This window comes from Ranitomeya imitator, chromosome 1 (assembly GCF_032444005.1).
Source record: "Ranitomeya imitator isolate aRanImi1 chromosome 1, aRanImi1.pri, whole genome shotgun sequence".
Taxonomy (NCBI): Eukaryota; Metazoa; Chordata; class Amphibia; order Anura; family Dendrobatidae; genus Ranitomeya; species Ranitomeya imitator.
Window position 1 is genome coordinate 829,234,176 of NC_091282.1, and position 27,692 is coordinate 829,261,867.

At 48.2% G+C, this 27,692-nt stretch overlaps 83 pseudogenes; all 83 read left to right on the forward strand.

Annotated features, from left to right (window-relative positions):
• Positions 1–78: 78 nt before the first annotated feature.
• Positions 79–197, forward strand: LOC138659777 (5S ribosomal RNA; annotated as a pseudogene).
• Positions 198–469: 272 nt separating this feature from the next.
• On the forward strand, positions 470–588 carry LOC138658869 (5S ribosomal RNA; annotated as a pseudogene).
• A 76-nt stretch (positions 589–664) lies between these two features.
• On the forward strand, positions 665–783 carry LOC138659104 (5S ribosomal RNA; annotated as a pseudogene).
• A 76-nt stretch (positions 784–859) lies between these two features.
• LOC138659312 (5S ribosomal RNA) lies at positions 860–978 on the forward strand (annotated as a pseudogene).
• Positions 979–1,054: 76 nt separating this feature from the next.
• Positions 1,055–1,173, forward strand: LOC138658469 (5S ribosomal RNA; annotated as a pseudogene).
• Positions 1,174–1,249: 76 nt separating this feature from the next.
• Positions 1,250–1,368, forward strand: LOC138658470 (5S ribosomal RNA; annotated as a pseudogene).
• Positions 1,369–2,034: 666 nt separating this feature from the next.
• LOC138658870 (5S ribosomal RNA) lies at positions 2,035–2,153 on the forward strand (annotated as a pseudogene).
• Positions 2,154–2,229: 76 nt separating this feature from the next.
• LOC138658718 (5S ribosomal RNA) lies at positions 2,230–2,348 on the forward strand (annotated as a pseudogene).
• A 76-nt stretch (positions 2,349–2,424) lies between these two features.
• Positions 2,425–2,543, forward strand: LOC138659413 (5S ribosomal RNA; annotated as a pseudogene).
• A 76-nt stretch (positions 2,544–2,619) lies between these two features.
• Positions 2,620–2,738, forward strand: LOC138659206 (5S ribosomal RNA; annotated as a pseudogene).
• Positions 2,739–3,010: 272 nt separating this feature from the next.
• LOC138658871 (5S ribosomal RNA) lies at positions 3,011–3,129 on the forward strand (annotated as a pseudogene).
• A 76-nt stretch (positions 3,130–3,205) lies between these two features.
• Positions 3,206–3,324, forward strand: LOC138659105 (5S ribosomal RNA; annotated as a pseudogene).
• Positions 3,325–3,400: 76 nt separating this feature from the next.
• On the forward strand, positions 3,401–3,519 carry LOC138659313 (5S ribosomal RNA; annotated as a pseudogene).
• A 76-nt stretch (positions 3,520–3,595) lies between these two features.
• LOC138659314 (5S ribosomal RNA) lies at positions 3,596–3,714 on the forward strand (annotated as a pseudogene).
• Positions 3,715–3,790: 76 nt separating this feature from the next.
• On the forward strand, positions 3,791–3,909 carry LOC138659414 (5S ribosomal RNA; annotated as a pseudogene).
• A 76-nt stretch (positions 3,910–3,985) lies between these two features.
• Positions 3,986–4,104, forward strand: LOC138658471 (5S ribosomal RNA; annotated as a pseudogene).
• A 467-nt stretch (positions 4,105–4,571) lies between these two features.
• LOC138658874 (5S ribosomal RNA) lies at positions 4,572–4,690 on the forward strand (annotated as a pseudogene).
• A 76-nt stretch (positions 4,691–4,766) lies between these two features.
• LOC138658730 (5S ribosomal RNA) lies at positions 4,767–4,885 on the forward strand (annotated as a pseudogene).
• Positions 4,886–5,156: 271 nt separating this feature from the next.
• Positions 5,157–5,275, forward strand: LOC138659196 (5S ribosomal RNA; annotated as a pseudogene).
• Positions 5,276–5,351: 76 nt separating this feature from the next.
• Positions 5,352–5,470, forward strand: LOC138659778 (5S ribosomal RNA; annotated as a pseudogene).
• A 467-nt stretch (positions 5,471–5,937) lies between these two features.
• LOC138659106 (5S ribosomal RNA) lies at positions 5,938–6,056 on the forward strand (annotated as a pseudogene).
• A 76-nt stretch (positions 6,057–6,132) lies between these two features.
• LOC138659315 (5S ribosomal RNA) lies at positions 6,133–6,251 on the forward strand (annotated as a pseudogene).
• A 271-nt stretch (positions 6,252–6,522) lies between these two features.
• On the forward strand, positions 6,523–6,641 carry LOC138658472 (5S ribosomal RNA; annotated as a pseudogene).
• A 76-nt stretch (positions 6,642–6,717) lies between these two features.
• On the forward strand, positions 6,718–6,836 carry LOC138659509 (5S ribosomal RNA; annotated as a pseudogene).
• Positions 6,837–6,912: 76 nt separating this feature from the next.
• On the forward strand, positions 6,913–7,031 carry LOC138658474 (5S ribosomal RNA; annotated as a pseudogene).
• Positions 7,032–7,892: 861 nt separating this feature from the next.
• Positions 7,893–8,011, forward strand: LOC138659731 (5S ribosomal RNA; annotated as a pseudogene).
• A 271-nt stretch (positions 8,012–8,282) lies between these two features.
• On the forward strand, positions 8,283–8,401 carry LOC138658475 (5S ribosomal RNA; annotated as a pseudogene).
• A 76-nt stretch (positions 8,402–8,477) lies between these two features.
• Positions 8,478–8,596, forward strand: LOC138658476 (5S ribosomal RNA; annotated as a pseudogene).
• An 860-nt stretch (positions 8,597–9,456) lies between these two features.
• LOC138658741 (5S ribosomal RNA) lies at positions 9,457–9,575 on the forward strand (annotated as a pseudogene).
• Positions 9,576–9,846: 271 nt separating this feature from the next.
• LOC138658477 (5S ribosomal RNA) lies at positions 9,847–9,965 on the forward strand (annotated as a pseudogene).
• A 76-nt stretch (positions 9,966–10,041) lies between these two features.
• On the forward strand, positions 10,042–10,160 carry LOC138659207 (5S ribosomal RNA; annotated as a pseudogene).
• Positions 10,161–10,432: 272 nt separating this feature from the next.
• LOC138658875 (5S ribosomal RNA) lies at positions 10,433–10,551 on the forward strand (annotated as a pseudogene).
• Positions 10,552–10,627: 76 nt separating this feature from the next.
• On the forward strand, positions 10,628–10,746 carry LOC138659107 (5S ribosomal RNA; annotated as a pseudogene).
• Positions 10,747–10,822: 76 nt separating this feature from the next.
• LOC138659317 (5S ribosomal RNA) lies at positions 10,823–10,941 on the forward strand (annotated as a pseudogene).
• A 76-nt stretch (positions 10,942–11,017) lies between these two features.
• Positions 11,018–11,136, forward strand: LOC138659318 (5S ribosomal RNA; annotated as a pseudogene).
• A 76-nt stretch (positions 11,137–11,212) lies between these two features.
• LOC138659415 (5S ribosomal RNA) lies at positions 11,213–11,331 on the forward strand (annotated as a pseudogene).
• A 76-nt stretch (positions 11,332–11,407) lies between these two features.
• Positions 11,408–11,526, forward strand: LOC138658478 (5S ribosomal RNA; annotated as a pseudogene).
• A 662-nt stretch (positions 11,527–12,188) lies between these two features.
• On the forward strand, positions 12,189–12,307 carry LOC138658753 (5S ribosomal RNA; annotated as a pseudogene).
• Positions 12,308–12,578: 271 nt separating this feature from the next.
• On the forward strand, positions 12,579–12,697 carry LOC138658479 (5S ribosomal RNA; annotated as a pseudogene).
• Positions 12,698–12,773: 76 nt separating this feature from the next.
• LOC138659779 (5S ribosomal RNA) lies at positions 12,774–12,892 on the forward strand (annotated as a pseudogene).
• Positions 12,893–13,359: 467 nt separating this feature from the next.
• LOC138659109 (5S ribosomal RNA) lies at positions 13,360–13,478 on the forward strand (annotated as a pseudogene).
• Positions 13,479–13,944: 466 nt separating this feature from the next.
• On the forward strand, positions 13,945–14,063 carry LOC138659916 (5S ribosomal RNA; annotated as a pseudogene).
• A 76-nt stretch (positions 14,064–14,139) lies between these two features.
• Positions 14,140–14,258, forward strand: LOC138659510 (5S ribosomal RNA; annotated as a pseudogene).
• Positions 14,259–14,334: 76 nt separating this feature from the next.
• Positions 14,335–14,453, forward strand: LOC138658480 (5S ribosomal RNA; annotated as a pseudogene).
• A 271-nt stretch (positions 14,454–14,724) lies between these two features.
• LOC138659026 (5S ribosomal RNA) lies at positions 14,725–14,843 on the forward strand (annotated as a pseudogene).
• A 471-nt stretch (positions 14,844–15,314) lies between these two features.
• On the forward strand, positions 15,315–15,433 carry LOC138659732 (5S ribosomal RNA; annotated as a pseudogene).
• A 271-nt stretch (positions 15,434–15,704) lies between these two features.
• On the forward strand, positions 15,705–15,823 carry LOC138658481 (5S ribosomal RNA; annotated as a pseudogene).
• Positions 15,824–15,899: 76 nt separating this feature from the next.
• LOC138658482 (5S ribosomal RNA) lies at positions 15,900–16,018 on the forward strand (annotated as a pseudogene).
• A 76-nt stretch (positions 16,019–16,094) lies between these two features.
• Positions 16,095–16,213, forward strand: LOC138659911 (5S ribosomal RNA; annotated as a pseudogene).
• Positions 16,214–16,684: 471 nt separating this feature from the next.
• On the forward strand, positions 16,685–16,803 carry LOC138658765 (5S ribosomal RNA; annotated as a pseudogene).
• A 271-nt stretch (positions 16,804–17,074) lies between these two features.
• On the forward strand, positions 17,075–17,193 carry LOC138658483 (5S ribosomal RNA; annotated as a pseudogene).
• A 76-nt stretch (positions 17,194–17,269) lies between these two features.
• On the forward strand, positions 17,270–17,388 carry LOC138658778 (5S ribosomal RNA; annotated as a pseudogene).
• A 272-nt stretch (positions 17,389–17,660) lies between these two features.
• Positions 17,661–17,779, forward strand: LOC138658876 (5S ribosomal RNA; annotated as a pseudogene).
• Positions 17,780–17,854: 75 nt separating this feature from the next.
• On the forward strand, positions 17,855–17,973 carry LOC138659110 (5S ribosomal RNA; annotated as a pseudogene).
• A 271-nt stretch (positions 17,974–18,244) lies between these two features.
• On the forward strand, positions 18,245–18,363 carry LOC138658485 (5S ribosomal RNA; annotated as a pseudogene).
• Positions 18,364–18,439: 76 nt separating this feature from the next.
• On the forward strand, positions 18,440–18,558 carry LOC138658487 (5S ribosomal RNA; annotated as a pseudogene).
• A 271-nt stretch (positions 18,559–18,829) lies between these two features.
• LOC138658877 (5S ribosomal RNA) lies at positions 18,830–18,948 on the forward strand (annotated as a pseudogene).
• A 271-nt stretch (positions 18,949–19,219) lies between these two features.
• Positions 19,220–19,338, forward strand: LOC138659416 (5S ribosomal RNA; annotated as a pseudogene).
• Positions 19,339–19,609: 271 nt separating this feature from the next.
• On the forward strand, positions 19,610–19,728 carry LOC138658488 (5S ribosomal RNA; annotated as a pseudogene).
• Positions 19,729–19,804: 76 nt separating this feature from the next.
• Positions 19,805–19,923, forward strand: LOC138659781 (5S ribosomal RNA; annotated as a pseudogene).
• Positions 19,924–20,195: 272 nt separating this feature from the next.
• LOC138658878 (5S ribosomal RNA) lies at positions 20,196–20,314 on the forward strand (annotated as a pseudogene).
• A 76-nt stretch (positions 20,315–20,390) lies between these two features.
• LOC138659111 (5S ribosomal RNA) lies at positions 20,391–20,509 on the forward strand (annotated as a pseudogene).
• A 76-nt stretch (positions 20,510–20,585) lies between these two features.
• On the forward strand, positions 20,586–20,704 carry LOC138659319 (5S ribosomal RNA; annotated as a pseudogene).
• Positions 20,705–20,975: 271 nt separating this feature from the next.
• LOC138658489 (5S ribosomal RNA) lies at positions 20,976–21,094 on the forward strand (annotated as a pseudogene).
• A 666-nt stretch (positions 21,095–21,760) lies between these two features.
• Positions 21,761–21,879, forward strand: LOC138658879 (5S ribosomal RNA; annotated as a pseudogene).
• Positions 21,880–21,955: 76 nt separating this feature from the next.
• On the forward strand, positions 21,956–22,074 carry LOC138659169 (5S ribosomal RNA; annotated as a pseudogene).
• A 466-nt stretch (positions 22,075–22,540) lies between these two features.
• Positions 22,541–22,659, forward strand: LOC138659782 (5S ribosomal RNA; annotated as a pseudogene).
• A 272-nt stretch (positions 22,660–22,931) lies between these two features.
• LOC138658880 (5S ribosomal RNA) lies at positions 22,932–23,050 on the forward strand (annotated as a pseudogene).
• A 76-nt stretch (positions 23,051–23,126) lies between these two features.
• On the forward strand, positions 23,127–23,245 carry LOC138659113 (5S ribosomal RNA; annotated as a pseudogene).
• A 76-nt stretch (positions 23,246–23,321) lies between these two features.
• On the forward strand, positions 23,322–23,440 carry LOC138659728 (5S ribosomal RNA; annotated as a pseudogene).
• A 666-nt stretch (positions 23,441–24,106) lies between these two features.
• LOC138658881 (5S ribosomal RNA) lies at positions 24,107–24,225 on the forward strand (annotated as a pseudogene).
• A 76-nt stretch (positions 24,226–24,301) lies between these two features.
• On the forward strand, positions 24,302–24,420 carry LOC138658777 (5S ribosomal RNA; annotated as a pseudogene).
• Positions 24,421–24,691: 271 nt separating this feature from the next.
• On the forward strand, positions 24,692–24,810 carry LOC138658490 (5S ribosomal RNA; annotated as a pseudogene).
• A 76-nt stretch (positions 24,811–24,886) lies between these two features.
• LOC138659783 (5S ribosomal RNA) lies at positions 24,887–25,005 on the forward strand (annotated as a pseudogene).
• Positions 25,006–25,277: 272 nt separating this feature from the next.
• On the forward strand, positions 25,278–25,396 carry LOC138658882 (5S ribosomal RNA; annotated as a pseudogene).
• Positions 25,397–25,472: 76 nt separating this feature from the next.
• On the forward strand, positions 25,473–25,591 carry LOC138659114 (5S ribosomal RNA; annotated as a pseudogene).
• Positions 25,592–25,667: 76 nt separating this feature from the next.
• Positions 25,668–25,786, forward strand: LOC138659729 (5S ribosomal RNA; annotated as a pseudogene).
• A 76-nt stretch (positions 25,787–25,862) lies between these two features.
• On the forward strand, positions 25,863–25,981 carry LOC138659734 (5S ribosomal RNA; annotated as a pseudogene).
• Positions 25,982–26,647: 666 nt separating this feature from the next.
• LOC138658883 (5S ribosomal RNA) lies at positions 26,648–26,766 on the forward strand (annotated as a pseudogene).
• Positions 26,767–26,842: 76 nt separating this feature from the next.
• Positions 26,843–26,961, forward strand: LOC138658789 (5S ribosomal RNA; annotated as a pseudogene).
• Positions 26,962–27,037: 76 nt separating this feature from the next.
• LOC138659417 (5S ribosomal RNA) lies at positions 27,038–27,156 on the forward strand (annotated as a pseudogene).
• Positions 27,157–27,232: 76 nt separating this feature from the next.
• LOC138658491 (5S ribosomal RNA) lies at positions 27,233–27,351 on the forward strand (annotated as a pseudogene).
• Positions 27,352–27,427: 76 nt separating this feature from the next.
• LOC138659784 (5S ribosomal RNA) lies at positions 27,428–27,546 on the forward strand (annotated as a pseudogene).
• The last annotated feature ends 146 nt before the right edge of the window (positions 27,547–27,692 follow it).

The window sequence follows — 27,692 nt, forward strand, 5'->3', positions numbered from 1 at the left end:
CGTGCTTTTTGTTTTTATCAAAGCTTACCCTTACGATTTTTTTCCGCTTGAAAAGGCCCGCACTGGTGCTAACTATCTGTCAACGGTCACTCTAAGCTGAATGTGCCTGCCCTCGTCAGATCGCAAATGCAAAGCAGCTTGAGGCTGGGCAAGTACCAGCATGGGAGACTGGCTGGGAATCCCTGGTACCGTTGACATGCTTTTTAGTTTTCATCAAAGCTTTGTATTACGATTCTCTTCCTCTTGAAAAAACTTGCGGAGTTGCTAACAATCCATCAATGGCCGCACTAAGCTCAATGTTCCTGCCTTCGTCAGATCACAAATGCAAAGTAGCTTGAGGCTGGGCAAGTATCAGCTTGGTAGACTGGCTGGGAATCCCTGGCACGGTTCCCACATTGTTTTGTTTTTATCAAAGCTTACAATTACGATTTTTTCCGCTTGAAAAGACCCGCACAGGTGCTAACTGTCTGTCAATGGCCACTCTAAGCTGAATGTGCCTGCCCTCGTCAGATCGCAAATGCAAAGCAGCTTGAGGCTGGGCAAGTACCAGCATGGGAGACTGGCTGGGAATCCCTGGTGCCATTGACGTTTCTTTTTTTTTCATCAAAGCTTACCCTTACGATTCTATTCCTCTTGAAAAGGCCCGCAGAGTTGCTCACTATCTGTCAATGGCCACTCTAAGCTGAATGTGCCTGCTCTCGTCAGATCGCAAATGCTAAGCAGCTTGAGGCTGGGCAAGTACCAGCATGGGAGACTGGCTGGGAATCCCTGGTACCGCTGACGTGCTTTTTGTTTTTATCAAAGCCTACCCTTACGATTTTTTTCCGCTTGAAAAGACCCGCACTGGTGCTAACGATCTGTCAATGGTCACTCTAAGCTGAATGTGCCTGCCCTCGTCAGATCGCAAATGCAAAGCAGCTTGAGGCTGGGCAAGTACCAGCATGGGAGACTGGCTGGGAATCCCTGGTACCGTTGACGTGCTTTTTGTTTTTATCAAAGCTTACCCTTACGATTTTTTTCCGCTTGAAAAGACCCGCACTGGTGCTAACTATCTGTCAACGGTCACTCTAAGCTGAATGTGCCTGCCCTCGTCAGATCGCAAATGCAAAGCAGCTTGAGGCTGGGCAAGTACCAGCATGGGAGACTGGCTGGGAATCCCTGGTACCGTTGACGTGCTTTTTGTTTTTATCAAAGCTTACCCTTACGATTTTTTTCCGCTTGAAAAGACCCGCACTGGTGCTAACTATCTGTCAACGGTCACTCTAAGCTGAATGTGCCTGCCCTCGTCAGATCGCAAATGCAAAGCAGCTTGAGGCTGGGCAAGTACCAGCATGGGAGACTGGCTGGGAATCCCTGGTACCGTTGACGTGCTTTTTGTTTTTATCAAAGCTTACCCTTACGATTTTTTTCCGCTTGAAAAGACCCGCACTGGTGCTAACTATCTGTCAACGGTCACTCTAAGCTGAATGTGCCTGCCCTCGTCAGATCGCAAATGCAAAGCAGCTTGAGGCTGGGCAAGTACCAGCATGGGAGACTGGCTGGGAATCCCTGGTACCGTTAACGTGCTTTTTGTTTTTATCAAAGCTTACCCTTACGATTTTTTGCCGCTTGAAAAGACCCAAATTTGTGCTACAGACCTATCTGTCAATTACTTCTTTATGCTGAATGGGCCTGCCCTCGTCAGATCGCAAATGCTGAGCTACTTGAGGCTGGGCAAGTACCAGCATGGGAGACTGGCTGGGAATTCCTGGTACCGTTGACATGCTTTTTAGTTTTCATCAAAGCTTTGTATTACGATTCTCTTCCTCTTGAAAAAACTTGCGGAGTTGCTAACAATCCATCAATGGCCGCACTAAGCTCAATGTTCCTGCCTTCGTCAGATCACAAATGCAAAGTAGCTTGAGGCTGGGCAAGTATCAGCTTGGTAGACTGGCAGGGAATCCCTGGCACGGTTCCCACATTGTTTTGTTTTTATCAAAGCTTACACTTACGATTTTTTCCGCTTGAAAAGACCCGCACAGGTGCTAACTGTCTGTCAATGGCCACTCTAAGCTGAATGTGCCTGCCCTCGTCAGATCGCAAATGCAAAGCAGCTTGAGGCTGGGCAAGTACCAGCATGGGAGACTGGCTGGGAATCCCTGGTGCCATTGACGTTTCTTTTTTTTTCATCAAAGCTTACCCTTACGATTCTATTCCTCTTGAAAAGGCCCGCAGAGTTGCTCACTATCTGTCAATGGCCACTCTAAGCTGAATGTGCCTGCTCTCGTCAGATCGCAAATGCTAAGCAGCTTGAGGCTGGGCAAGTACCAGCATGGGAGACTGGCTGGGAATCCCTGGTACCGTTGACGTGCTTTTTGTTTTTATCAAAGCTTACCCTTACGATTTTTTTCCGCTTGAAAAGACCCGCACTGGTGCTAACTATCTGTCAACGGTCACTCTAAGCTGAATGTGCCTGCCCTCTTCAGATCGCAAATGCAAAGCAGCTTGAGGCTGGGCAAGTACCAGCATGGGAGACTGGCTGGGAATCCCTGGTACCGTTGACGTGCTTTTTGTTTTTATCAAAGCTTACCCTTACGATTTTTTTCCGCTTGAAAAGACCCGCACTGGGGCTAACTATCTGTCTACGGTCACTCTAAGCTGAATGTGCCTGCCCTCGTCAGATCGCAAATGCAAAGCAGCTTGAGGCTGGGCAAGTACCAGCATGGGAGACTGGCTGGGAATCCCTGGTACCGTTGACATGCTTTTTAGTTTTCATCAAAGCTTTGTATTACGATTCTCTTCCTCTTGAAAAAACTTGCGGAGTTGCTAACAATTCATCAATGGCCGCACTAAGCTCAATGTTCCTGCCTTCGTCAGATCACAAATGCAAAGTAGCTTGAGGCTGGGCAAGTATCAGCTTGGTAGACTGGCAGGGAATCCCTGGCACGGTTCCCACATTGTTTTGTTTTTATCAAAGCTTACACTTACGATTTTTTCCGCTTGAAAAGACCCGCACAGGTGCTAACTGTCTGTCAATGGCCACTCTAAGCTGAATGTGCCTGCCCTCGTCAGATCGCAAATGCAAAGCAGCTTGAGGCTGGGCAAGTACCAGCATGGGAGACTGGCTGGGAATCCCTGGTGCCATTGACGTTTCTTTTTTTTTCATCAAAGCTTACCCTTACGATTCTATTCCTCTTGAAAAGGCCCGCAGAGTTGCTCACTTTCTGTCAATGGCCACTCTAAGCTGAATGTGCCTGCTCTCGTCAGATCGCAAATGCTAAGCAGCTTGAGGCTGGGCAAGTACCAGCATGGGAGACTGGCTGGGAATCCCTGGTACCGCTGACGTGCTTTTTGTTTTTATCAAAGCTTACCCTTACGATTTTTTTCCGCTTGAAAAGACCCGCACTGGTGCTAACGATCTGTCAATGGTCACTCTAAGCTGAATGTGCCTGCCCTCGTCAGATCGCAAATGCAAAGCAGCTTGAGGCTGGGCAAGTACCAGCATGGGAGACTGGCTGGGAATCCCTGGTACCGTTGACGTGCTTTTTGTTTTTATCAAAGCTTACCCTTACGATTTTTTTCCGCTTGAAAAGACCCGCACTGGTGCTAACTATCTGTCAATGGTCACTCTAAGCTGAATGTGCCTGCCCTCGTCAGATCGCAAATGCAAAGCAGCTTGAGGCTGGGCAAGTACCAGCATGGGAGACTGGCTGGGAATCCCTGGTACCGTTGACGTGCTTTTTGTTTTTATCAAAGCTTACCCTTACGATTTTTTTCCGCTTGAAAAGACCCGCACTGGTGCTAACTATCTGTCAACGGTCACTCTAAGCTGAATGTGCCTGCCCTCTTCAGATCGCAAATGCAAAGCAGCTTGAGGCTGGGCAAGTACCAGCATGGGAGACTGGCTGGGAATCCCTGGTACCGTTGACGTGCTTTTTGTTTTTATCAAAGCTTACCCTTACGATTTTTTTCCGCTTGAAAAGACCCGCACTGGTGCTAACTATCTGTCAACGGTCACTCTAAGCTGAATGTGCCTGCCCTCGTCAGATCGCAAATGCAAAGCAGCTTGAGGCTGGGCAAGTACCAGCATGGGAGACTGGCTGGGAATCCCTGGTACCGTTGACGTGCTTTTTGTTTTTATCAAAGCTTACCCTTACGATTTTTTTCCGCTTGAAAAGACCCGCACTGGTGCTAACTATCTGTCAACGGTCACTCTAAGCTGAATGTGCCTGCCCTCGTCAGATCGCAAATGCAAAGCAGCTTGAGGCTGGGCAAGTACCAGCATGGGAGACTGGCTGGGAATCCCTGGTACCGTTAACATGCTTTTTAGTTTTCATCAAAGCTTTGTATTACGATTCTCTTCCTCTTGAAAAAACTTGCGGAGTTGCTAACAATCCATCAATGGCCGCACTAAGCTCAATGTTCCTGCCTTCGTCAGATCACAAATGCAAAGTAGCTTGAGGCTGGGCAAGTATCAGCTTGGTAGACTGGCAGGGAATCCCTGGCACGGTTCCCACATTGTTTTGTTTTTATCAAAGCTTACACTTACGATTTTTTCCGCTTGAAAAGACCCGCACAGGTGCTAACTGTCTGTCAATGGCCACTCTAAGCTGAATGTGCCTGCCCTCGTCAGATCGCAAATGCAAAGCAGCTTGAGGCTGGGCAAGTACCAGCATGGGAGACTGGCTGGGAATCCCTGGTGCCATTGACGTTTCTTTTTTTTTCATCAAAGCTTACCCTTACGATTCTATTCCTCTTGAAAAGGCCCGCAGAGTTGCTCACTATCTGTCAATGGCCACTCTAAGCTGAATGTGCCTGCTCTCGTCAGATCGCAAATGCTAAGCAGCTTGAGGCTGGGCAAGTACCAGCATGGGAGACTGGCTGGGAATCCCTGGTACCGTTGACGTGCTTTTTGTTTTTATCAAAGCTTACCCTTACGATTTTTTTCCGCTTGAAAAGACCCGCACTGGTGCTAACTATCTGTCAACGGTCGCTCTAAGCTGAATGTGCCTGCCCTCTTCAGATCGCAAATGCAAAGCAGCTTGAGGCTGGGCAAGTACCAGCATGGGAGACTGGCTGGGAATCCCTGGTACCGTTGACGTGCTTTTTGTTTTTATCAAAGCTTACCCTTACGATTTTTTTCCGCTTGAAAAGACCCGCACTGGTGCTAACTATCTGTCAACGGTCACTCTAAGCTGAATGTCCCTGCCCTCGTCAGATCGCAAATGCAAAGCAGCTTGAGGCTGGGCAAGTACCAGCATGGGAGACTGGCTGGGAATCCCTGGTACCGTTGACGTGCTTTTTGTTTTTATCAAAGCTTACCCTTACGATTTTTTTCCGCTTGAAAAGACCCGCACTGGTGCTAACTATCTGTCAACGGTCACTCTAAGCTGAATGTGCCTGCCCTCGTCAGATCGCAAATGCAAAGCAGCTTGAGGCTGGGCAAGTACCAGCATGGGAGACTGGCTGGGAATCCCTGGTACCGTTGACATGCTTTTTAGTTTTCATCAAAGCTTTGTATTACGATTCTCTTCCTCTTGAAAAAACTTGCGGAGTTGCTAACAATCCATCAATGGCCGCACTAAGCTCAATGTTCCTGCCTTCGTCAGATCACAAATGCAAAGTAGCTTAAGGCTGGGCAAGTATCAGCTTGGTAGACTGGCAGGGAATCCCTGGCACGGTTCCCACATTGTTTTGTTTTTATCAAAGCTTACACTTACGATTTTTTCCGCTTGAAAAGACCCGCACAGGTGCTAACTGTCTGGCAATGGCCACTCTAAGCTGAATGTGCCTGCCCTCGTCAGATCGCAAATGCAAAGCAGCTTGAGGCTGGGCAAGTACCAGCATGGGAGACTGGCTGGGAATCCCTGGTGCCATTGATGTTTTTTTTTTTTTCATCAAAGCTTACCCTTACGATTCTATTCCTCTTGAAAAGGCCCGCAGAGTTGCTCACTATCTGTCAATGGCCACTCTAAGCTGAATGTGCCTGCTCTCGTCAGATCGCAAATGCTAAGCAGCTTGAGGCTGGGCAAGTACCAGCATGGGAGACTGGCTGGGAATCCCTGGTACCGCTGACGTGCTTTTTGTTTTTATCAAAGCTTACCCTTACGATTTTTTTCCGCTTGAAAAGACCCGCACTGGTGCTAATGATCTGTCAATGGTCACTCTAAGCTGAATGTGCCTGCCCTCGTCAGATCGCAAATGCAAAGCAGCTTGAGGCTGGGCAAGTACCAGCATGGGAGACTGGCTGGGAATCCCTGGTACCGTTGACGTGCTTTTTGTTTTTATCAAAGCTTACCCTTACGATTTTTTTCCGCTTGAAAAGACCCGCACTGGTGCTAACTATCTGTCAACGGTCACTCTAAGCTGAATGTGCCTGCCCTCGTCAGATCGCAAATGCAAAGCATCTTGAGGCTGGGCAAGTACCAGCATGGGAGACTGGCTGGGAATCCCTGGTACCGTTGACGTGCTTTTTGTTTTTATCAAAGCTTACCCTTACGATTTTTTTCCGCTTGAAAAGACCCGCACTGGTGCTAACTATCTGTCAACGGTCACTCTAAGCTGAATGTGCCTGCCCTCGTCAGATCGCAAATGCAAAGCAGCTTGAGGCTGGGCAAGTACCAGCATGGGAGACTGGCTGGGAATCCCTGGTACCGTTGACGTGCTTTTTGTTTTTATCAAAGCTTACCCTTACGATTTTTTTCCGCTTGAAAAGACCCGCACTGGTGCTAACTATCTGTCAACGGTCACTCTAAGCTGAATGTGCCTGCCCTCGTCAGATCGCAACTGCAAAGCAGCTTGAGGCTGGGCAAGTACCAGCATGGGAGACTGGCTGGGAATCCCTGGTACCGTTGACGTGCTTTTTGTTTTTATCAAAGCTTACCCTTACGATTTTTTTCCGCTTGAAAAGACCCGCACTGGTGCTAACTATCTGTCAACGGTCACTCTAAGCTGAATGTGCCTGCCCTCGTCAGATCGCAAATGCAAAGCAGCTTGAGGCTGGGCAAGTACCAGCATGGGAGACTGGCTGGGAATCCCTGGTACCGTTGACGTGCTTTTTGTTTTTATCAAAGCTTACCCTTACGATTTTTTTCCGCTTGAAAAGACCCGCACTGGTGCTAACTATCTGTCAACGGTCACTCTAAGCTGAATGTGCCTGCCCTCGTCAGATGGCAAATGCAAAGCAGCTTGAGGCTGGGCAAGTACCAGCATGGGAGACTGGCTGGGAATCCCTGGTACCGTTGACGTGCTTTTTGTTTTTATCAAAGCTTACCCTTACGATTTTTTTCCGCTTGAAAAGACCCGCACTGGTGCTTACTATCTGTCAACGGTCACTCTAAGCTGAATGTGCCTGCCCTCGTCAGATCGCAAATGCAAAGCAGCTTGAGGCTGGGCAAGTACCAGCATGGGAGACTGGCTGGGAATCCCTGGTACCGTTAACGTGCTTTTTGTTTTTATCAAAGCTTACCCTTACGATTTTTTGCCGCTTGAAAAGACCCAAATTTGTGTTACAGACCTATCTGTCAATTACTTCTTTATGCTGAATGGGCCTGCCCTCGTCAGATCGCAAATGCTGAGCTACTTGAGGCTGGGCAAGTACCAGCATGGGAGACTGGCTGGGAATTCCTGGTACCGTTGACATGCTTTTTAGTTTTCATCAAAGCTTTGTATTACGATTCTCTTCCTCTTGAAAAAACTTGCGGAGTTGCTAACAATCCATCAATGGCCGCACTAAGCTCAATGTTCCTGCCTTCGTCAGATCACAAATGCAAAGTAGCTTGAGGCTGGGCAAGTATCAGCTTGGTAGACTGGCAGGGAATCCCTGGCACGGTTCCCACATTGTTTTGTTTTTATCAAAGCTTACACTTACGATTTTTTCCGCTTGAAAAGACCCGCACAGGTGCTAACTGTCTGTCAATGGCCACTCTAAGCTGAATGTGCTTGCCCTCGTCAGATCGCAAATGCAAAGCAGCTTGAGGCTGGGCAAGTACCAGCATGGGAGACTGGCTGGGAATCCCTGGTGCCATTGACGTTTCTTTTTTTTTCATCAAAGCTTACCCTTACGATTCTATTCCTCTTGAAAAGGCCCGCAGAGTTGCTCACTATCTGTCAATGGCCACTCTAAGCTGAATGTGCCTGCCCTCGTCAGATCGCAAATGCAAAGCAGCTTGAGGCTGGGCAAGTACCAGCATGGGAGACTGGCTGGGAATCCCTGGTACCGTTGACGCGCTTTTTGTTTTTATCAAAGCTTACCCTTACGATTTTTTTCCGCTTGAAAAGACCCGCACTGGTGCTAACTATCTGTCAACGGTCACTCTAAGCTGAATGTGCCTGCCCTCGTCAGATCGCAAATGCAAAGCAGCTTGAGGCTGGGCAAGTACCAGCATGGGAGACTGGCTGGGAATCCCTGGTACCGTTGACGTGCTTCTTGTTTTTATCAAAGCTTACACTTACGATTTTTTTCCGCTTGAAAGGACCCGCACTGGTGTTAACTATCTGTCAACGGTCACTCTAAGCTGAATGTGCCTGCCCTCGTCAGATCGCAAATGCAAAGCAGCTTGAGGCTGGGCAAGTACCAGCATGGGAGACTGGCTGGGAATCCCTGGTACCGTTGACGTGCTTTTTGTTTTTATCAAAGCTTACCCTTAAGATTTTTTTCCGCTTGAAAAGACCCGCACTGGTGCTATCTATCTGTCAACGGTCACTCTAAGCTGAATGTGCCTGCTCTCGTCAGGTCGCAAATGCAAAGCAGCTTGAGGCTGGGCAAGTACCAGCATGGGAGACTGGCTGGGAATCCCTGGTACCGTTAACGTGCTTTTTGTTTTTATCAAAGCTTACCCTTACGATTTTTTGCCGCTTGAAAAGACCCAAATTTGTGCTACAGACCTATCTGTCAATTACTTCTTTATGCTGAATGGGCCTGCCCTCGTCAGATCGCAAATGCTGAGCTACTTGAGGCTGGGCAAGTACCAGCATGGGAGACTGGCTGGGAATTCCTGGTACCGTTGACATGCTTTTTAGTTTTCATCAAAGCTTTGTATTACGATTCTCTTCCTCTTGAAAAAACTTGCGGAGTTGCTAACAATCCATCAATGGCCGCACTAAGCTCAATGTTCCTGCCTTCGTCAGATCACAAATGCAAAGTAGCTTGAGGCTGGGCAAGTATCAGCATGGGAGACTGGCTGGGAATCCCTGGTACAGTTGACGTGCTTTTTGTTTTTATCAAAGCTTACACTTACGATTTTTTCCGCTTGAAAAGACCCGCACAGGTGCTAACTGTCTGTCAATGGCCACTATAAGCTGAATGTGCCTGCCCTCGTCAGATCGCAAATGCAAAGCAGCTTGAGGCTGGGCAAGTACCAGCATGGGAGACTGGCTGGGAATCCCTGGTGCCATTGACGTTTCTTTTTTTTTCATCAAAGCTTACCCTTACGATTCTATTCCTCTTGAAAAGGCCCGCAGAGTTGCTCACTATCTGTCAATGGCCACTCTAAGCTGAATGTGCCTGCTCTCGTCAGATCGCAAATGCTAAGCAGCTTGAGGCTGGGCAAGTACCAGCATGGGAGACTGGCTGGGAATCCCTGGTACCGTTGACGTGCTTTTTGTTTTTATCAAAGCTTACCCTTACGATTTTTTTCCGCTTGAAAAGACCCGCACTGGTGCTAACTATCTGTTAACGGTCACTCTAAGCTGAATGTGCCTGCCCTCTTCAGATCGCAAATGCAAAGCAGCTTGAGGCTGGGCAAGTACCAGCATGGGAGACTGGCTGGGAATCCCTGGTACCGTTGACGTGCTTTTTGTTTTTATCAAAGCTTACCCTTACGATTTTTTTCCGCTTGAAAAGACCCGCACTGGTGCTAACTATCTGTCAACGGTCACTCTAAGCTGAATGTGCCTGCCCTCGTCAGATCGCAAATGCAAAGCAGCTTGAGGCTGGGCAAGTACCAGCATGGGAGACTGGCTGGGAATCCCTGGTACCGTTGACGTGCTTTTTGTTTTTATCAAAGCTTACCCTTACAATTTTTTTCCGCTTGAAAAGACCCGCACTGGGGCTAACTATCTGTCTACGGTCACTCTAAGCTGAATGTGCCTGCCCTCGTCAGATCGCAAATGCAAAGCAGCTTGAGGCTGGGCAAGTACCAGCATGGGAGACTGGCTGGGAATCCCTGGTACCGTTGACATGCTTTTTAGTTTTCATCAAAGCTTTGTATTACGATTCTCTTCCTCTTGAAAAAACTTGCGGAGTTGCTAACAATCCATCAATGGCCGCACTAAGCTCAATGTTCCTGCCTTCGTCAGATCACAAATGCAAAGTAGCTTGAGGCTGGGCAAGTATCAGCTTGGTAGACTGGCAGGGAATCCCTGGCACGGTTCCCACATTGTTTTGTTTTTATCAAAGCTTACACTTACGATTTTTTCCGCTTGAAAAGACCCGCACAGGTGCTAACTGTCTGTCAATGGCCACTCTAAGCTGAATGTGCCTGCCCTCGTCAGATCGCAAATGCAAAGCAGCTTGAGGCTGGGCAAGTACCAGCATGGGAGACTGGCTGGGAATCCCTGGTGCCATTGACGTTTCTTTTTTTTTCATCAAAGCTTACCCTTACGATTCTATTCCTCTTGAAAAGGCCCGCAGAGTTGCTCACTTTCTGTCAATGGCCACTCTAAGCTGAATGTGCCTGCTCTCGTCAGATCGCAAATGCTAAGCAGCTTGAGGCTGGGCAAGTACCAGCATGGGAGACTGGCTGGGAATCCCTGGTACCGCTGACGTGCTTTTTGTTTTTATCAAAGCTTACCCTTACGATTTTTTTCCGCTTGAAAAGACCCGCACTGGTGCTAACGATCTGTCAATGGTCACTCTAAGCTGAATGTGCCTGCCCTCGTCAGATCGCAAATGCAAAGCAGCTTGAGGCTGGGCAAGTACCAGCATGGGAGACTGGCTGGGAATCCCTGGTACCGTTGACGTGCTTTTTGTTTTTATCAAAGCTTACCCTTACGATTTTTTTCCGCTTGAAAAGACCCGCACTGGTGCTAACTATCTGTCAATGGTCACTCTAAGCTGAATGTGCCTGCCCTCGTCAGATCGCAAATGCAAAGCAGCTTGAGGCTGGGCAAGTACCAGCATGGGAGACTGGCTGGGAATCCCTGGTACCGTTGACGTGCTTTTTGTTTTTATCAAAGCTTACCCTTACGATTTTTTTCCGCTTGAAAAGACCCGCACTGGTGCTAACTATCTGTCAACGGTCACTCTAAGCTGAATGTGCCTGCCCTCTTCAGATCGCAAATGCAAAGCAGCTTGAGGCTGGGCAAGTACCAGCATGGGAGACTGGCTGGGAATCCCTGGTACCGTTGACGTGCTTTTTGTTTTTATCAAAGCTTACCCTTACGATTTTTTTCCGCTTGAAAAGACCCGCACTGGTGCTAACTATCTGTCAACGGTCACTCTAAGCTGAATGTGCCTGCCCTCGTCAGATCGCAAATGCAAAGCAGCTTGAGGCTGGGCAAGTACCAGCATGGGAGACTGGCTGGGAATCCCTGGTACCGTTGACGTGCTTTTTGTTTTTATCAAAGCTTACCCTTACGATTTTTTTCCGCTTGAAAAGACCCGCACTGGTGCTAACTATCTGTCAACGGTCACTCTAAGCTGAATGTGCCTGCCCTCGTCAGATCGCAAATGCAAAGCAGCTTGAGGCTGGGCAAGTACCAGCATGGGAGACTGGCTGGGAATCCCTGGTACCGTTAACATGCTTTTTAGTTTTCATCAAAGCTTTGTATTACGATTCTCTTCCTCTTGAAAAAACTTGCGGAGTTGCTAACAATCCATCAATGGCCGCACTAAGCTCAATGTTCCTGCCTTCGTCAGATCACAAATGCAAAGTAGCTTGAGGCTGGGCAAGTATCAGCTTGGTAGACTGGCAGGGAATCCCTGGCACGGTTCCCACATTGTTTTGTTTTTATCAAAGCTTACACTTACGATTTTTTCCGCTTGAAAAGACCCGCACAGGTGCTAACTGTCTGTCAATGGCCACTCTAAGCTGAATGTGCCTGCCCTCGTCGGATCGCAAATGCAAAGCAGCTTGAGGCTGGGCAAGTACCAGCATGGGAGACTGGCTGGGAATCCCTGGTGCCATTGACGTTTCTTTTTTTTTCATCAAAGCTTACCCTTACGATTCTATTCCTCTTGAAAAGGCCCGCAGAGTTGCTCACTATCCGTCAATGGCCACTCTAAGCTGAATGTGCCTGCTCTCGTCAGATCGCAAATGCTAAGCAGCTTGAGGCTGGGCAAGTACCAGCATGGGAGACTGGCTGGGAATCCCTGGTACCGTTGACGTGCTTTTTGTTTTTATCAAAGCTTACCCTTACGATTTTTTTCCGCTTGAAAAGACCCGCACTGGTGCTAACTATCTGTCAACGGTCGCTCTAAGCTGAATGTGCCTGCCCTCTTCAGATCGCAAATGCAAAGCAGCTTGAGGCTGGGCAAGTACCAGCATGGGAGACTGGCTGGGAATCCCTGGTACCGTTGACGTGCTTTTTGTTTTTATCAAAGCTTACCCTTACGATTTTTTTCCGCTTGAAAAGACCCGCACTGGTGCTAACTATCTGTCAACGGTCACTCTAAGCTGAATGTGCCTGCCCTCGTCAGATCGCAAATGCAAAGCAGCTTGAGGCTGGGCAAGTACCAGCATGGGAGACTGGCTGGGAATCCCTGGTACCGTTGACGTGCTTTTTGTTTTTATCAAAGCTTACCCTTACGATTTTTTTCCGCTTGAAAAGACCCGCACTGGTGCTAACTATCTGTCAACGGTCACTCTAAGCTGAATGTGCCTGCCCTCGTCAGATCGCAAATGCAAAGCAGCTTGAGGCTGGGCAAGTACCAGCATGGGAGACTGGCTGGGAATCCCTGGTACCGTTGACATGCTTTTTAGTTTTCATCAAAGCTTTGTATTACGATTCTCTTCCTCTTGAAAAAACTTGCGGAGTTGCTAACAATCCATCAATGGCCGCACTAAGCTCAATGTTCCTGCCTTCGTCAGATCACAAATGCAAAGTAGCTTAAGGCTGGGCAAGTATCAGCTTGGTAGACTGGCAGGGAATCCCTGGCACGGTTCCCACATTGTTTTGTTTTTATCAAAGCTTACACTTACGATTTTTTCCGCTTGAAAAGACCCGCACAGGTGCTAACTGTCCGGCAATGGCCACTCTAAGCTGAATGTGCCTGCCCTCGTCAGATCGCAAATGCAAAGCAGCTTGAGGCTGGGCAAGTACCAGCATGGGAGACTGGCTGGGAATCCCTGGTGCCATTGATGTTTTTTTTTTTTTCATCAAAGCTTACCCTTACGATTCTATTCCTCTTGAAAAGGCCCGCAGAGTTGCTCACTATCTGTCAATGGCCACTCTAAGCTGAATGTGCCTGCTCTCGTCAGATCGCAAATGCTAAGCAGCTTGAGGCTGGGCAAGTACCAGCATGGGAGACTGGCTGGGAATCCCTGGTACCGCTGACGTGCTTTTTGTTTTTATCAAAGCTTACCCTTACGATTTTTTTCCGCTTGAAAAGACCCGCACTGGTGCTAACGATCTGTCAATGGTCACTCTAAGCTGAATGTGCCTGCCCTCGTCAGATCGCAAATGCAAAGCAGCTTGAGGCTGTGCAAGTACCAGCATGGGAGACTGGCTGGGAATCCCTGGTACCGTTGACGTGCTTTTTGTTTTTATCAAAGCTTACCCTTACGATTTTTTTCCGCTTGAAAAGACCCGCACTGGTGCTAACTATCTGTCAACGGTCACTCTAAGCTGAATGTGCCTGCCCTCGTCAGATCGCAAATGCAAAGCATCTTGAGGCTGGGCAAGTACCAGCATGGGAGACTGGCTGTGAATCCCTGGTACCGTTGACGTGCTTTTTGTTTTTATCAAAGCTTACCCTTACGATTTTTTTCCGCTTGAAAAGACCCGCACTGGTGCTAACTATCTGTCAACGGTCACTCTAAGCTGAATGTGCCTGCCCTCGTCAGATCGCAAATACAAAGCAGCTTGAGGCTGGGCAAGTACCAGCATGGGAGACTGGCTGGGAATCCCTGGTACCGTTGACGTGCTTTTTGTTTTTATCAAAGCTTACCCTTACGATTTTTTTCCGCTTGAAAAGACCCGCACTGGTGCTAACTATCTGTCAACGGTCACTCTAAGCTGAATGTGCCTGCCCTCGTCAGATCGCAACTGCAAAGCAGCTTGAGGCTGGGCAAGTACCAGCATGGGAGACTGGCTGGGAATCCCTGGTACCGTTGACGTGCTTTTTGTTTTTATCAAAGCTTACCCTTACGATTTTTTTCCGCTTGAAAAGACCCGCACTGGTGCTAACTATCTGTCAACGGTCACTCTAAGCTGAATGTGCCTGCCCTCGTCAGATCGCAAATGCAAAGCAGCTTGAGGCTGGGCAAGTACCAGCATGGGAGACTGGCTGGGAATCCCTGGTACCGTTGACGTGCTTTTTGTTTTTATCAAAGCTTACCCTTACGATTTTTTTCCGCTTGAAAAGACCCGCACTGGTGCTAACTATCTGTCAACGGTCACTCTAAGCTGAATGTGCCTGCCCTCGTCAGATGGCAAATGCAAAGCAGCTTGAGGCTGGGCAAGTACCAGCATGGGAGACTGGCTGGGAATCCCTGGTACCGTTGACGTGCTTTTTGTTTTTATCAAAGCTTACCCTTACGATTTTTTTCCGCTTGAAAAGACCCGCACTGGTGCTTACTATCTGTCAACGGTCACTCTAAGCTGAATGTGCCTGCCCTCGTCAGATCGCAAATGCAAAGCAGCTTGAGGCTGGGCAAGTACCAGCATGGGAGACTGCCTGGGAATCCCTGGTACCGTTAACGTGCTTTTTGTTTTTATCAAAGCTTACCCTTACGATTTTTTGCCGCTTGAAAAGACCCAAATTTGTGTTACAGACCTATCTGTCAATTACTTCTTTATGCTGAATGGGCCTGCCCTCGTCAGATCGCAAATGCTGAGCTACTTGAGGCTGGGCAAGTACCAGCATGGGAGACTGGCTGGGAATTCCTGGTACCGTTGACATGCTTTTTAGTTTTCATCAAAGCTTTGTATTACGATTCTCTTCCTCTTGAAAAAACTTGCGGAGTTGCTAACAATCCATCAATGGCCGCACTAAGCTCAATGTTCCTGCCTTCGTCAGATCACAAATGCAAAGTAGCTTGAGGCTGGGCAAGTATCAGCTTGGTAGACTGGCAGGGAATCCCTGGCACGGTTCCCACATTGTTTTGTTTTTATCAAAGCTTACACTTACGATTTTTTCCGCTTGAAAAGACCCGCACAGGTGCTAACTGTCTGTCAATGGCCACTCTAAGCTGAATGTGCTTGCCCTCGTCAGATCGCAAATGCAAAGCAGCTTGAGGCTGGGCAAGTACCAGCATGGGAGACTGGCTGGGAATCCCTGGTGCCATTGACGTTTCTTTTTTTTTCATCAAAGCTTACCCTTACGATTCTATTCCTCTTGAAAAGGCCCGCAGAGTTGCTCACTATCTGTCAATGGCCACTCTAAGCTGAATGTGCCTGCCCTCGTCAGATCGCAAATGCAAAGCAGCTTGAGGCTGGGCAAGTACCAGCATGGGAGACTGGCTGGGAATCCCTGGTACCGTTGACGTGCTTTTTGTTTTTATCAAAGCTTACCCTTACGATTTTTTTCCGCTTGAAAAGACCCGCACTGGTGCTAACTATCTGTCAACGGTCACTCTAAGCTGAATGTGCCTGCCCTCGTCAGATCGCAAATGCAAAGCAGCTTGAGGCTGGGCAAGTACCAGCATGGGAGACTGGCTGGGAATCCCTGGTACCGTTGACGTGCTTCTTGTTTTTATCAAAGCTTACACTTACGATTTTTTTCCGCTTGAAAGGACCCGCACTGGTGTTAACTATCTGTCAACGGTCACTCTAAGCTGAATGTGCCTGCCCTCGTCAGATCGCAAATGCAAAGCAGCTTGAGGCTGGGCAAGTACCAGCATGGGAGACTGGCTGGGAATCCCTGGTACCGTTGACGTGCTTTTTGTTTTTATCAAAGCTTACCCTTAAGATTTTTTTCCGCTTGAAAAGACCCGCACTGGTGCTATCTATCTGTCAACGGTCACTCTAAGCTGAATGTGCCTGCTCTCGTCAGATCGCAAATGCAAAGCAGCTTGAGGCTGGGCAAGTACCAGCATGGGAGACTGGCTGGGAATCCCTGGTACCGTTAACGTGCTTTTTGTTTTTATCAAAGCTTACCCTTACGATTTTTTGCCGCTTGAAAAGACCCAAATTTGTGCTACAGACCTATCTGTCAATTACTTCTTTATGCTGAATGGGCCTGCCCTCGTCAGATCGCAAATGCTGAGCTACTTGAGGCTGGGCAAGTACCAGCATGGGAGACTGGCTGGGAATTCCTGGTACCGTTGACATGCTTTTTAGTTTTCATCAAAGCTTTGTATTACGACTCTCTTCCTCTTGAAAAAACTTGCGGAGTTGCAAACAATCCATCAATGGCCGCACTAAGCTCAATGTTCCTGCCTTCGTCAGATCACAAATGCAAAGTAGCTTGAGGCTGGGCAAGTATCAGCATGGGAGACTGGCTGGGAATCCCTGGTGCCATTGACGTTTCTTTTTTTTTCATCAAAGCTTACCCTTACGATTCTATTCCTCTTGAAAAGGCCCGCAGAGTTGTTCACTATCTGTCAATGGCCACTCTAAGCTGAATGTGCCTGCTCTCGTCAGATCGCAAATGCTAAGCAGCTTGAGGCTGGGCAAGTACCAGCATGGGAGACTGGCTGGGAATCCCTGGTACCGTTGACGTGCTTTTTGTTTTTATCAAAGCTTACCCTTACGATTTTTTTCCGCTTGAAAAGACCCGCACTGGTGCTAACTATCTGTCAACGGTCACTCTAAGCTGAATGTGCCTGCCCTCTTCAGATCGCAAATGCAAAGCAGCTTGAGGCTGGGCAAGTGCCAGCATGGGAGACTGGCTGGGAATCCCTGGTACCGTTGACGTGCTTTTTGTTTTTATCAAAGCTTACCCTTACGATTTTTTTCCGCTTGAAAAGACCCGCACTGGTGCTAACTATCTGTCAACGGTCACTCTAAGCTGAATGTGCCTGCCCTCGTCAGATCGCAAATGCAAAGCAGCTTGAGGCTGGGCAAGTACCAGCATGGGAGACTGGCTGGGAATCCCTGGTACCGTTGACGTGCTTTTTGTTTTTATCAAAGCTTACCCTTACGATTTTTTTCCGCTTGAAAAGACCCGCACTGGTGCTAACTATCTGTCAATGGTCACTCTAAGCTGAATGTGCCTGCCCTCGTCAGATCGCAAATGCAAAGCAGCTTGAGGCTGGGCAAGTACCAGCATGGGAGACTGGCTGGGAATCCCTGGTACCGTTGACATGCTTTTTAGTTTTCATCAAAGCTTTGTATTACGATTCTCTTCCTCTTGAAAAAACTTGCGGAGTTGCTAACAATCCATCAATGGCCGCACTAAGCTCAATGTTCCTGCCTTCGTCAGATCACAAATGCAAAGTAGCTTGAGGCTGGGCAAGTATCAGCTTGGTAGACTGGCAGGGAATCCCTGGCACGGTTCCCACATTGTTTTGTTTTTATCAAAGCTTACACTTACGATTTTTTCCGCTTGAAAAGACCCGCACAGGTGCTAACTGTCTGTCAATGGCCACTCTAAGCTGAATGTGCCTGCCCTCGTCAGATCGCAAATGCAAAGCAGCTTGAGGCTGGGCAAGTACCAGCATGGGAGACTGGCTGGGAATCCCTGGTGCCATTGACGTTTCTTTTTTTTCATCAAAGCTTACCCTTACGATTCTATTCCTCTTGAAAAGGCCCGCAGAGTTGCTCACTATCTGTCAATGGCCACTCTAAGCTGAATGTGCCTGCTCTCGTCAGATCGCAAATGCTAAGCAGCTTGAGGCTGGGCAAGTACCAGCATGGGAGACTGGCTGGGAATCCCTGGTACCGCTGACGTGCATTTTGTTTTTATCAAAGCTTACCCTTACGATTTTTTTCCGCTTGAAAAGACCCGCACTGGTGCTAACGACCTGTGAATGGTCACTCTAAGCTGAATGTGCCTGCCCTCGTCAGATCGCAAATGCAAAGCAGCTTGAGGCTGGGCAAGTACCAGCATGGGAGACTGGCTGGGAATCCCTGGTACCGTTGACGTGCTTTTTGTTTTTATCAAAGCTTACCCTTACGATTTTTTTCCGCTTGAAAAGACCCGCACTGGTGCTAACTATCTGTCAACGGTCACTCTAAGCTGAATGTGCCTGCCCTCGTCAGATCGCAAATGCAAAGCAGCTTGAGGCTGGGCAAGTACCAGCATGGGAGACTGGCTGGGAATCCCTGGTACCGTTGACGTGCTTTTTGTTTTTATCAAAGCTTACCCTTACGATTTTTTTCCGCTTGAAAAGACCCGCACTGGTGCTAACTATCTGTCAACGGTCACTCTAAGCTGAATGTGCCTGCCCTCGTCAGATCGCAAATGCAAAGCAGCTTGAGGCTGGGCAAGTACCAGCATGGGAGACTGGCTGGGAATCCCTGGTACCGTTGACGTGCTTTTTGTTTTTATCAAAGCTTACCCTTACGATTTTTTTCCGCTTGAAAAGACCCGCACTGGTGCTAACTATCTGTCAACGGTCACTCTAAGCTGAATGTGCCTGCCCTCGTCAGATCGCAAATGCAAAGCAGCTTGAGGCTGGGCAAGTACCAGCATGGGAGACTGGCTGGGAATCCCTGGCACGGTTCCCACATTGTTTTGTTTTTATCAAAGCTTACACTTACGATTTTTTCCGCTTGAAAAGACCCGCACAGGTGCTAACTGTCTGTCAATGGCCACTCTAAGCTGAATGTGCCTGCCCTCGTCAGATCGCAAATGCAAAGCAGCTTGAGGCTGGGCAAGTACCAGCATGGGAGACTGGCTGGGAATCCCTGGTGCCATTGACGTTTCTTTTTTTTTCATCAAAGCTTACCCTTACGATTCTATTCCTCTTGAAAAGGCCCGCAGAGTTGCTCACTATCTGTCAATGGCCACTCTAAGTTGAATGTGCCTGCTCTCGTCAGATTGCAAATGCTAAGCAGCTTGAGGCTGGGCAAGTACCAGCATGGGAGACTGGCTGGGAATCCCTGGTACCGTTGACGTGCTTTTTGTTTTTATCAAAGCTTACCCTTACGATTTTTTTCCGCTTGAAAAGACCCGCACTGGTGTTAACTATCTGTCAACGGTCACTCTAAGCTGAATGTGCCTGCCCTCTTCAGATCGCAAATGCAAAGCAGCTTGAGGCTGGGCAAGTACCAGCATGGGAGACTGGCTGGGAATCCCTGGTACCGTTGACGTGCTTTTTGTTTTTATCAAAGCTTACCCTTACGATTTTTTTCCGCTTGAAAAGACCCGCACTGGTGCTAACTATCTGTCAACAGTCACTCTAAGCTGAATCTTCCTGCCCTCGTCAGATCGCAAATGCAAAGCAGCTTGAGGCTGGGCAAGTACCAGCATGGGAGACTGGCTGGGAATCCCTGGTACCGTTGACGTGCTTTTTGTTTTTATCAAAGCTTACCCTTACGATTTTTTTCCGCTTGAAAAGACCCGCACTGGTGCTAACTATCTGTCAACGGTCACTCTAAGCTGAATGTGCCTGCCCTCGTCAGATCGCAAATGCAAAGCAGCTTGAGGCTGGGCAAGTACCAGCATGGGAGACTGGCTGGGAATCCCTGGTACCGTTGACGTGCTTTTTGTTTTTATCAAAGCTTACCCTTACGATTTTTTTCCGCTTGAAAAGACCCGCACTGGTGCTAACTATCTGTCAACGGTCACTCTAAGCTGAATGTGCCTGCCCTCGTCAGATCGCAAATGCAAAGCAGCTTGAGGCTGGGCAAGTACCAGCATGGGAGACTGGCTGGGAATCCCTGGTACCGTTGACATGCTTTTTAGTTTTCATCAAAGCTTTGTATTACGATTCTCTTCCTCTTGAAAAAACTTGCGGAGTTGCTAACAATCCATCAATGGCCGCACTAAGCTCAATGTTCCTGCCTTCGTCAGATCACAAATGCAAAGTAGCTTGAGGCTGGGCAAGTATCAGCTTGGTAGACTGGCAGGGAATCCCTGGCACGGTTCCCACATTGTTTTGTTTTTATCAAAGCTTACACTTACGATTTTTTCCGCTTGAAAAGACCCGCACAGGTGCTAACTGTCTGTCAATGGCCACTCTAAGCTGAATGTGCCTGCCCTCGTCAGATCGCAAATGCAAAGCAGCTTGAGGCTGGGCAAGTACCAGCATGGGAGACTGGCTGGGAATCCCTGGTGCCATTGACGTTTCTTTTTTTTTCATCAAAGCTTACCCTTACGATTCTATTCCTCTTGAAAAGGCCCGCAGAGTTGCTCACTATCTGTCAATGGCCACTCTAAGCTGAATGTGCCTGCTCTCGTCAGATCGCAAATGCTAAGCAGCTTGAGGCTGGGCAAGTACCAGCATGGGAGACTGGCTGGGAATCCCTGGTACCGCTGACGTGCTTTTTGTTTTTATCAAAGCTTACCCTTACGATTTATTTCCGCTTGAAAAGACCCGCACTGGTGCTAACGATCTGTCAATGGTCACTCTAAGCTGAATGTGCCTGCCCTCGTCAGATCGCAAATGCAAAGCAGCTTGAGGCTGGGCAAGTACCAGCATGGGAGACTGGCTGGGAATCCCTGGTACCGTTGACGTGCTTTTTGTTTTTATCAAAGCTTACTCTTACGATTTTTTTCCGCTTGAAAAGACCCGCACTGGTGCCAACTATCTGTCAACGGTCACTCTAAGCTGAATGTGCCTGCCGTCGTCAGATCGCAAATGCAAAGCAGCTTGAGGCTGGGCAAGTACCAGCATGGGAGACTGGCTGGGAATCCCTGGTACCGTTGATGTGCTTTTTGTTTTTATCAAAGCTTACCCTTACGATTTTTTTCCGCTTGAAAAGACCCGCACTGGTGCTAACTATCTGTCAACGGTCACTCTAAGCTGAATGTGCCTGCCCTCGTCAGATCGCAAATGCAAAGCAGCTTGAGGCTGGGCAAGTACCAGCATGGGAGACTGGCTGGGAATCCCTGGTACCGTTGACGTGCTTTTTGTTTTTATCAAAGCTTACCCTTACGATTTTTTTCCGCTTGAAAAGACCCGCACTGGTGCTAACTATCTGTCAACGGTCACTCTAAGCTGAATGTGCCTGCCCTCGTCAGATCGCAAATGCAAAGCAGCTTGAGGCTGGGCAAGTACCAGCATGGGAGACTGGCTGGGAATCCCTGGTACCGTTAACGTGCTTTTTGTTTTTATCAAAGCTTACCCTTACGATTTTTTTCCGCTTGAAAAGACCCAAATTTGTGCTACAGACCTATCTGTCAATTACTTCTTTATGCTGAATGGGCCTGCCCTCGTCAGATCGCAAATGCTGAGCTACTTGAGGCTGGGCAAGTACCAGCATGGGAGACTGGCTGGGAATTCCTGGTACCGTTGACATGCTTTTTAGTTTTCATCAAAGCTTTGTATTACGATTCTCTTCCTCTTGAAAAAACTTGCGGAGTTGCTAATAATCCATCAATGGCCGCACTAAGCTCAATGTTCCTGCCTTCGTCAGATCACAAATGCAAAGTAGCTTGAGGCTGGGCAAGTATCAGCTTGGTAGACTGGCAGGGAATCCCTGGCACGGTTCCCACATTGTTTTGTTTTTATCAAAGCTTACACTTACGATTTTTTCCGCTTGAAAAGACCCGCACAGGTGCTAACTGTCTGTCAATGGCCACTCTAAGCTGAATGTGCCTGCCCTCGTCAGATCGCAAATGCAAAGCAGCTTGAGGCTGGGCAAGTACCAGCATGGGAGACTGGCTGGGAATCCCTGGTGCCATTGACGTTTCTTTTTTTTTCATCAAAGCTTACCCTTACGATTCTATTCCTCTTGAAAAGGCCCGCAGAGTTGCTCACTATCTGTCAATGGCCACTCTAAGCTGAATGTGCCTGCTCTTGTCAGATCGCAAATGCTAAGCAGCTTGAGGCTGGGCAAGTACCAGCATGGGAGACTGGCTGGGAATCCCTGGTACCGTTGACGTGCTTTTTGTTTTTATCAAAGCTTACCCTTACGATTTTTTTCCGCTTGAAAAGACCCGCACTGGTGCTAACTATCTGTCAACGGTCACTCTAAGCTGAATGTGCCTGCCCTCTTCAGATTGCAAATGCAAAGCAGCTTGAGGCTGGGCAAGTACCAGCATGGGAGACTGGCTGGGAATCCCTGGTACCGTTGACGTGCTTTTTGTTTTTATCAAAGCTTACCCTTACGATTTTTTTCCGCTTGAAAAGACCCGCACTGGTGCTAACTATCTGTCAACGGTCACTCTAAGCTGAATGTGCCTGCCCTCGTCAGATTGCAAATGCAAAGCAGCTTGAGGCTGGGCAAGTACCAGCATGGGAGACTGGCTGGGAATCCCTGGTACCGTTGACGTGCTTTTTGTTTTTATCAAAGCTTACCCTTACGATTTTTTTCCGCTTGAAAAGACCCGCACTGGTGCTAACTATCTGTCAACGGTCACTCTAAGCTGAATGTGCCTGCCCTCGTCAGATCGCAAATGCAAAGCAGCTTGAGGCTGGGCAAGTACCAGCATGGGAGACTGGCTGGGAATCCCTGGTACCGTTGACATGCTTTTTAGTTTTCATCAAAGCTTTGTATTACGATTCTCTTCCTCTTGAAAAAACTTGCGGAGTTGCTAACAATCCATCAATGGCCGCACTAAGCTCAATGTTCCTGCCTTCGTCAGATCACAAATGCAAAGTAGCTTGAGGCTGGGCAAGTATCAGCTTGGTAGACTGGCAGGGAATCCCTGGCATGGTTCCCAAATTGTTTTGTTTTTATCAAAGCTTACACTTACGATTTTTTCCGCTTGAAAAGACCCGCACAGGTGCTAACTGTCTGTCAATGGCCACTCTAAGCTGAATGTGCCTGCCCTCGTCAGATCGCAAATGCAAAGCAGCTTGAGGCTGGGCAAGTACCAGCATGGGAGACTGGCTGGGAATCCCTGGTGCCATTGACGTTTCTTTTTTTTTCATCAAAGCTTACCCTTACGATTCTATTCCTCTTGAAAAGGCCCGCAGAGTTGCTCACTATCTGTCAATGGCCACTCTAAGCTGAATGTGCCTGCTCTCGTCAGATCGCAAATGCTAAGCAGCTTGAGGCTGGGCAAGTACCAGCATGGGAGACTGGCTGGGAATCCCTGGTACCGCTGACGTGCTTTTTGTTTTTATCAAAGCTTACCCTTACGATTTTTTTACGCTTGAAAAGACCCGCACTGGTGCTAACGATCTGTCAATGGTCACTCTAAGCTGAATGTGCCTGCCCTCGTCAGATCGCAAATGCTAAGCAGCTTGAGGCTGGGCAAGTACCAGCATGGGAGACTGGCTGGGAATCCCTGGTACCGTTGACGTGCTTTTTGTTTTTATCAAAGCTTACCCTTACGATTTTTTTCCGCTTGAAAAGACCCGCACTGGTGCTAACTATCTGTCAACGGTCACTCTAAGCTGAATGTGCCTGCACTCGTCAGATCGCAAATGCAAAGCAGCTTGAGGCTGGGCAAGTACCAGCATGGGAGACTGGCTGGGAATCCCTGGTACCGTTAACGTGCTTTTTGTTTTTATCAAAGCTTACCCTTACGATTTTTTTCCGCTTGAAAAGACCCAAATTTGTGCTACAGACCTATCTGTCAATTACTTCTTTATGCTGAATGGGCCTGCCCTCGTCAGATCGCAAATGCTGAGCTACTTGAGGCTGGGCAAGTACCAGCATGGGAGACTGGCTGGGAATTCCTGGTACCGTTGACATGCTTTTTAGTTTTCATCAAAGCTTTGTATTACGATTCTCTTCCTCTTGAAAAAACTTGCGGAGTTGCTAATAATCCATCAATGGCCGCACTAAGCTCAATGTTCCTGCCTTCGTCAGATCACAAATGCAAAGTAGCTTGAGGCTGGGCAAGTATCAGCTTGGTAGACTGGCAGGGAATCCCTGGCACGGTTCCCACATTGTTTTGTTTTTATCAAAGCTTACACTTACGATTTTTTCCGCTTGAAAAGACCCGCACAGGTGCTAACTGTCTGTCAATGGCCACTCTAAGCTGAATGTGCCTGCCCTCGTCAGATCGCAAATGCAAAGCAGCTTGAGGCTGGGCAAGTACCAGCATGGGAGACTGGCTGGGAATCCCTGGTGCCATTGACGTTTCTTTTTTTTTCATCAAAGCTTACCCTTACGATTCTATTCCTCTTGAAAAGGCCCGCAGAGTTGCTCACTATCTGTCAATGGCCACTCTAAGCTGAATGTGCCTGCTCTCGTCAGATCGCAAATGCTAAGCAGCTTGAGGCTGGGCAAGTACCAGCATGGGAGACTGGCTGGGAATCCCTGGTACCGTTGACGTGCTTTTTGTTTTTATCAAAGCTTACCCTTACGATTTTTTTCCGCTTGAAAAGACCCGCACTGGTGCTAACTATCTGTCAACGGTCACTCTAAGCTGAATGTGCCTGCCCTCTTCAGATTGCAAATGCAAAGCAGCTTGAGGCTGGGCAAGTACCAGCATGGGAGACTGGCTGGGAATCCCTGGTACCGTTGACGTGCTTTTTGTTTTTATCAAAGCTTACCCTTACGATTTTTTTCCGCTTGAAAAGACCCGCACTGGTGCTAACTATCTGTCAACGGTCACTCTAAGCTGAATGTGCCTGCCCTCGTCAGATCGCAAATGCAAAGCAGCTTGAGGCTGGGCAAGTACCAGCATGGGAGACTGGCTGGGAATCCCTGGTACCGTTGACGTGCTTTTTGTTTTTATCAAAGCTTACCCTTACGATTTTTTTCCGCTTGAAAAGACCCGCACTGGTGCTAACTATCTGTCAACGGTCACTCTAAGCTGAATGTGCCTGCCCTCGTCAGATCGCAAATGCAAAGCAGCTTGAGGCTGGGCAAGTACCAGCATGGGAGACTGGCTGGGAATCCCTGGTACCGTTGACATGCTTTTTAGTTTTCATCAAAGCTTTGTATTACGATTCTCTTCCTCTTGAAAAAACTTGCGGAGTTGCTAACAATCCATCAATGGCCGCACTAAGCTCAATGTTCCTGCCTTCGTCAGATCACAAATGCAAAGTAGCTTGAGGCTGGGCAAGTATCAGCTTGGTAGACTGGCAGGGAATCCCTGGCATGGTTCCCACATTGTTTTGTTTTTATCAAAGCTTACACTTACGATTTTTTCCGCTTGAAAAGACCCGCACAGGTGCTAACTGTCTGTCAATGGCCACTCTAAGCTGAATGTGCCTGCCCTCGTCAGATCGCAAATGCAAAGCAGCTTGAGGCTGGGCAAGTACCAGCATGGGAGACTGGCTGGGAATCCCTGGTGCCATTGACGTTTCTTTTTTTTTCATCAAAGCTTACCCTTACGATTCTATTCCTCTTGAAAAGGCCCGCAGAGTTGCTCACTATCTGTCAATGGCCACTCTAAGCTGAATGTGCCTGCTCTCGTCAGATCGCAAATGCTAAGCAGCTTGAGGCTGGGCAAGTACCAGCATGGGAGACTGGCTGGGAATCCCTGGTACCGCTGACGTGCTTTTTGTTTTTATCAAAGCTTACCCTTACGATTTTTTTACGCTTGAAAAGACCCGCACTGGTGCTAACGATCTGTCAATGGTCACTCTAAGCTGAATGTGCCTGCCCTCGTCAGATCGCAAATGCTAAGCAGCTTGAGGCTGGGCAAGTACCAGCATGGGAGACTGGCTGGGAATCCCTGGTACCGTTGACGTGCTTTTTGTTTTTATCAAAGCTTACCCTTACGATTTTTTTCCGCTTGAAAAGACCCGCACTGGTGCTAACTATCTGTCAACGGTCACTCTAAGCTGAATGTGCCTGCACTCGTCAGATCGCAAATGCAAAGCAGCTTGAGGCTGGGCAAGTACCAGCATGGGAGACTGGCTGGGAATCCCTGGTACCGTTGACGTGCTTTTTGTTTTTATCAAAGCTTACCCTTACGATTTTTTTCCGCTTGAAAAGACCCGCACTGGTGCTAACTATCTGTCAACGGTCACTCTAAGCTGAATGTGCCTGCCCTCGTCAGATCGCAAATGCAAAGCAGCTTGAGGCTGGGCAAGTACCAGCATGGGAGACTGGCTGGGAATCCCTGGTACCGTTAACGTGCTTTTTGTTTTTTTCAAAGCTTACCCTTACGATTTTTTGCCGCTTGAAAAGACCCAAATTTGTGCTACAGACCTATCTGTCAATTACTTCTTTATGCTGAATGGGCCTGCCCTCGTCAGATCGCAAATGCTGAGCTACTTGAGGCTGGGCAAGTACCAGCATGGGAGACTGGCTGGGAATTCCTGGTACCGTTGACATGCTTTTTAGTTTTCATCAAAGCTTTGTATTACGATTCTCTTCCTCTTGAAAAAACTTGCGGAGTTGCTAATAATCCATCAATGGCCGCACTAAGCTCAATGTTCCTGCCTTCGTCAGATCACAAATGCAAAGTAGCTTGAGGCTGGGCAAGTATCAGCTTGGTAGACTGGCAGGGAATCCGTGGCACGGTTCTCACATTGTTTTGTTTTTATCAAAGCTTACACTTACGATTTTTTCCGCTTGAAAAGACCCGCACAGGTGCTAACTGTCTGTCAATGGCCACTCTAAGCTGAATGTGCCTGCCCTCGTCAGATCGCAAATGCAAAGCAGCTTGAGGCTGGGCAAGTACCAGCATGGGAGACTGGCTGGGAATCCCTGGTGCCATTGACGTTTCTTTTTTTTTCATCAAAGCTTACCCTTACGATTCTATTCCTCTTGAAAAGGCCCGCAGAGTTGCTCACTATCTGTCAATGGCCACTCTAAGCTGAATGTGCCTGCTCTCGTCAGATCGCAAATGCTAAGCAGCTTGAGGCTGGGCAAGTACCAGCATGGGAGACTGGCTGGGAATCCCTGGTACCGTTGACGTGCTTTTTGTTTTTATCAAAGCTTACCCTTACGATTTTTTTCCGCTTGAAAAGACCCGCACTGGTGCTAACTATCTGTCAACGGTCACTCTAAGCTGAATGTGCCTGCCCTCTTCAGATCGCAAATGCAAAGCAGCTTGAGGCTGGGCAAGTACCAGCATGGGAGACTGGCTGGGAATCCCTGGTACCGTTGACGTGCTTTTTGTTTTTATCAAAGCTTACCCTTACGATTTTTTTCCGCTTGAAAAGACCCGCACTGGTGCCAACTATCTGTCAACGGTCACTCTAAGCTGAATGTGCCTGCCCTCGTCAGATCGCAAATGCAAAGCAGCTTGAGGCTGGGCAAGTACCAGCATGGGAGACTGGCTGGGAATCCCTGGTACCGTTGACGTGCTTTTTGTTTTTATCAAAGCTTACCCTTACGATTTTTTTCCGCTTGAAAAGACCCGCACTGGTGCTAACTATCTGTCAACGGTCACTCTAAGCTGAATGTGCCTGCCCTCGTCAGATCGCAAATGCAAAGCAGCTTGAGGCTGGGCAAGTACCAGCATGGGAGACTGGCTGGGAATCCCTGGTACCGTTGACATGCTTTTTAGTTTTCATCAAAGCTTTGTATTACGATTCTCTTCCTCTTGAAAAAACTTGCGAAGTTGCTAACAATCCATCAATGGCCGCACTAAGCTCAATGTTCCTGCCTTCGTCAGATCACAAATGCAAAGTAGCTTGAGGCTG